This window comes from Varanus komodoensis, unplaced genomic scaffold (assembly GCF_004798865.1).
Source record: "Varanus komodoensis strain SLA01 unplaced genomic scaffold, ASM479886v1 scaffold11, whole genome shotgun sequence".
Taxonomy (NCBI): Eukaryota; Metazoa; Chordata; class Lepidosauria; order Squamata; family Varanidae; genus Varanus; species Varanus komodoensis.
The window spans coordinates 2639428-2644778 of record NW_025335317.1 but is presented as its reverse complement, the minus strand read 5'-3'; positions in this window follow the sequence as shown (position 1 = coordinate 2644778).

The following is a 5351-nucleotide window of genomic DNA, read 5'->3' as shown; positions in this document are numbered from 1 at the left end:
GTGGCCCGCGCGGCCGCGGCGGCGCCCACCCTTCGCGCGCGCGGCCGGCCGGGCCGCGACCATCCCTCGCACTCCCGAGCAGTGCCGAAGAAGGGGCGGGGAGGGCGCGGGGGGACGCGTGAATCGGGCGCGCCGCCCCGAACAAGCAGGCACTGAGGTAGACAGCCCGTCCGAGAACGGCGGCCGGGGGGCGGAGCCCTGGAGAGGCAGGCCGGCGGGAGGGGCGGCTACGCGGGAACAGCGGGGGCGGGGCTCATCCTGGGCGGGGACAGGAAGGAGCGGGAGGCGCCGCGGTTCAGCGGCCTCCTGGGAAGGCGCCCGCGGGTGCGGGCCTTGGCGCGCAGGCGCGGCGGGACTCTTGCCGCGGCGCTCGCGGAGCCGGGGCGCTTTGCCGGCGGGGCGGTCGCTGCTGCCGCCCCTCTGAGCGCAAAACGACTGTTGCGCCGGCCTTTGTTTCCCGGAAAGGCCCGCCGCGGGCATTCATGCACGCGTGCCTCCGTCCATGTGCAGAGCGCCGGGGCGAAGAGCGGCTCCGGGCACCATCTCCGGGCTTGGCAGGTGCAGTCCACGGGAATGGGTGCCTCGGGGTCCCTTTTGGGAGCAGGGGCCCGGTGGTAAAACCACGGACAGCACTGGAATTAAGCCTCGGACGTGCATTCCCGTGCATTCCCTTGCTGTCAGCCTTAATAACCACTGGTGTCCCCTGACTACAGAGAGAGCGCCTTGCCTGAGGCCATGCAGCAACTTCATCACGGAGATTGAAAAAAAGCGTGTCCTTGTATGCATGTTTGGAGGGGAAAAGGCCGAGATGACTAGGAACTGCTGCGAGTGATTTTTCTATCTCAACAGATTAGGCCCTGAATCAGCTCCGTTTCACGCAGTCGGATCTTGCACAATTTTACGGGGACGTGTAAGTTCCGCTTTGCTCAATATGACTCACAAGCAGCTAAAGAATTGCAGATGTAGCCACAGAGTTACCAAATGCACCAACTGCTTGTTGTCCCTGTTTCTGCTTTGGGCTATCTGTCCTCCTCTGACATGGCGCACTAACTTCACAGCCCAGCCTTCAGACAGGCAAGCTTGGCCTAACCATAATCGTACTGCTAGGCTGTGGTGAGAGACCACGCAAGGAGCTCTGTTCAGAGCACAGTGTTGTGCATGTTTAGGCAAAAAATCCTACAGTTCCCCCTTTCCCCCCTTGAGATTGATTGGCTGGGGATTATAGGGGCTGGGACTGTAATTTTCTGCCTAAACGTGCACAGGATGAACCTGGTAATCAGTGCCAACAGAGTGGCGGGAAAAAACAAAAACGTTACATGTTACAGCATCTTCAACAAAGCTGCTGATTCTCAGATCTCAGCCTCGGGGTTTCTTTTTTAAAAAGAGAAAAATTTCTGGTGTGCTTTTCTTCCCAAATGTTCAAGCACTAACTGCATCCAAAGATTGTTTAAACCCACAGCAATAATCCTGATTCTGTTAAAGAAGTCGGTGCACATCCATAAACTCTAAAGCCCAATCTTGATCGCAGGCCGTTTCACCTATGCCAGCTGTGATGGCATATTGAGACAGTTGTAATTATTCCACTACACCACTCTTTTTTTAACTTCTCAGGTATGTGATCAGACCCCAGCTGTGGCTAAATTAATTTGTCCCTGCTTGTCCAAACACAAAGTGACAGCCTTTCTTGCTGCATTCAGCTACCTGGATAGGTAACAAATGTTCTCTATTTGTTATTTATGGGAGGGTTCCAAGTTGCAGCACTTGTGAAAGGAGACAAAGCACTCTCCAGTTTTTAACAAAGCTTCTGAAGCAGACCCTTTAGTGGGAAGAGACAGGGAATCGGGTGCTGCAAGTGTTCAGAAATGGCCCCATTTTTCATCTGTGAGATTTCAGAACACACAAGGCAAAGCAACTAGTTTACCTTGTCGCACACCTGCACAGAACAACCGAGCAAAATGCAACCCACAAGCCACTTGCCTGACAACAGTCCTATTTCTACAGCCCCAGGCAGGCAGCTCAAAACAGGTTTAGCTGGTGAGTCAAAATCGTGTAGTCCTGTTCCACTGGAGGGAGCAGGTCTGCAAAAGCATGCGTTTATTTGAAAGAAAGCAGGATACACACTCAAAAACCAAAATATTGCTAAAGATATTTGGACACCAATCCGGAAGCCAACCACTGCCATCCAGCCAACATTCCAGGAACAATAAAATTGGCAAGTCTTTGTTGAGTGTAAAAACGAGTTGTAACCAGCTCTAGGATTTTGTGCCAGAAAAAAACTGATACATTATCTCCTAAACTGGCAACTTAATGCTTAGGCCTAGATGGACCTAAGCATTCCATACCTTAATAATTCTGAGTATCTCCACCTTCCAGAAGGTGGAACCATCTAGAAAGGCATTACAGATAGATGGTCTATATATTTTGAGTGCAGAGAGGAAATGCTTGATCATACACAAGTTCTGAGCATCTGCCTTTGATTTTGAATGCCTAGAAGAGGAATACAGGATGATCAGAAACCTGCCAAGTGGGACACGTTTTTGTTTGTTTGTTTGTTTGTTTGTTTGTTTAAAAAGCAAGTTGTGCAGGAGTGATGGGTTGCTTTGGGGGCAACATCCCCTCTGAAAGCAGCAGTTGCTGTGTAAGGAACTAAAGTCACATGTTATCCCAACCTTTCCCTGAAGAATTATTCCCTTGCTGCAAGAACCTTGCTGTCTTTTTAATTTTGATGGAGAGAAGCAAGCTTTGTTGCTCGCAGCATGTGACACAATCGGGTGCGCCGGCACCCAAGTCAGAATCGGACTCATGTGGGTGGGGGGTGCAGACAGCAGGCCCCCAGGTGCCAGCATGAGAGGCTTCTGAGAGCCGGCCCCACTCCTGGGGGACTGCTCTGAAGCAGCTTATTCTGACAATGCCGTTTGTATATGAGTTGCATGGGGTGCCCATTGAAGCCCAGGCCCAATTTGAAGTAACTGTCTTAACATATACGGTCCTACGTGGCTGGGAGCTGCAGCCAGCCGCAACTGGGTGAGATGCCAGTTTCTGGATAGCCCAGGGAAGCAGGAAGGTAAACGCCCTCACCTGTCCTTCCCCTGCAGTAAATAGTATTCGGAGAGCTGGAGCTGGTGCTTCCATGCAGCCATCACCACTAGCCCCTGGCAGGCCAAGCCAGCTACTGCCAACCTAAATGGATGGGACGCAGCTGGAAGAGCACCAGGTGTTCTTTCACCCCAGGGAGAAAGCGTCTGAATTCAGGCACCGCACAAAGTAGGTCCTGCTGAAAACAGATGGGGGAAGAGCTCAGGAGATACTCACACTCACATGGGGACAGGCCATGCGGTTCCATTCATGTGCACGAGCGAAGGTGGGAGGAGGAGACGCAATGGCAAAAGAGGCCTTGGAATGTCGTGTCTGCTGTAGGCATCTGCGCAGTGGCCACCCACTGCTCTCTGCTCTTCGCCATGATTTGGGAGGAAAAGGTACTGGCTAAAGATGCAGCCACTCTTTCTTCTTTCCCATTTCATGGATCAAAGAGATGGAGGGAGGGATTACCCATAGCTGCCACAAAGCACTCTGGACTCTGCAGTGGAGTGAATGCATATTTGAGCCATTCCCCACTCGGATTTTGTCGTTTTAAAAAGCAGGTTTCCCACAGGCAAAGCTGTCAGACAAAGATGCATTTTATCTCCCTGTCTGTTCAATCTGTACACAGAACATTTTGTAAGGAAAACTGGATTAGGCTGAGGAGGAGGACTGAAAATTGGTGAAAGATGTATCAGGAAGATATGCAGATGATACCATATTGCCCACAGAGAGCAGCGAGGAACTGAAAGGACCTCTGACGTGCATGAAAGGAGAAAGTGCAAAAGCAGGGCTGCAGCTGATAAGGAAACAAAATCATGGCCACAGCACTAGAGAACTGCACTGTTAACAATGAAGAAATTGAAATTATGAAAGATTTGCCATGCTTGGGCTGAGTCATCATTTGAAAGGGAGACTGCTGCCAAGAAATTCAAAGACCGAAACTTGAAAGGGCAGCGATGAAGGAACTGAGAAAAGTTATGTGTAAGGATGGTTTGTGGGAGACCAAGGACAAGATCAGCCACACTCTTGTATTTCCGGTTGCTATGTGTGGGTGTGAAAACTGGACGGTGAAGAAAGCTCACAGGAAGAACCGGGTGCATTCAAAGCATGGTCCGGAGGAGAGTTTTGCAGATGCGCTGGACCAGCAGAAAGATGAGCAAGTGAGTCCGAGATCAACTCAAGCCAGAACTTTCCCTGGAAGCGAAAATGGCAAAGCTGTGGCTGTTGTACTTTGGGCACACTGAGAGAAGACAATCATGCTAGGGAAGGCAGAAGAGGAAGACTAACGCCACCCATGAGGCGGCGCGATACCCTAAAGGAAGCTTGAGTTGGCAAAAGCTGAGCAGGGCTGTGAAGGACAGCCTGGAGGGCCTCCGTTCAGAGGGCTGCCATACTCTGGCGCCTCCCCGGCAGCTGGTTTTTTTAGCGCAAACGGCAGGCACAAGAGCTTTCGGGGCCAGTGGCTGTGAAGGAAATCCCACCTGAGCTGTCTTCAGGAAGCAGAGGGACACGAAGGCTGAATGTGGCAGGCAAGAAGAAATGTACAGAGAAAGGCTCTTTATCAGGCCCCTGCAGAAAACTGTCAGATTGAGCTGACATTCAAAAAGGAACAGTATCATCGATGTTAGCATGTTGCACACTGTGACGCAGTAGAAAGTCAAAGAAAACTATTTTCCTCCATTCATTCATTCATTCATTCATTCGTTCGTTCGTTCATTCATTCATTCGTGTGTGTGTGTCCTTTGCACACACAGGTGAGAAGCACCTTTGCACACTCAGTTCCCTTCCTGAGAAAAGAGGCACTCAGATCCACTTCTCAAAAATGACTGAGTCTTGTTTCCCCTGCAAGATAAATACAGGGCTGCTATTTAGTTGCTTCTCTGCACAGATCACACCCACCTCTTTATATTCCTAACCAGTTTGCTTGTTTTATCCTTGGAGTTGCTATATCTACAATATGGCAGAATGATGTACCTGGAACTGCCTATTACAGATCCCCAAATCTTTGCATATTATGCAATTCCTGGAGGGGCTTAAGAAAGAGTCCCAGTTTCCCCTGGTGAGCCACTGCCTTTGAAGCTGCTGTACGGGATGGAAACAGATGGGTGGCTTTTCTTGAGTATATTTGCATGTATTATGTAATAGAATCCTCTGAGCTAAATCAAATTTAAGGCACTGACGTCCAGTGAGGCAGCAATTCCCTGCATGCTCTCCCGACAGCCACCCTCACTGCATTCTGGCTGGCAATGTATCGGATTGCTCTGTTGGCC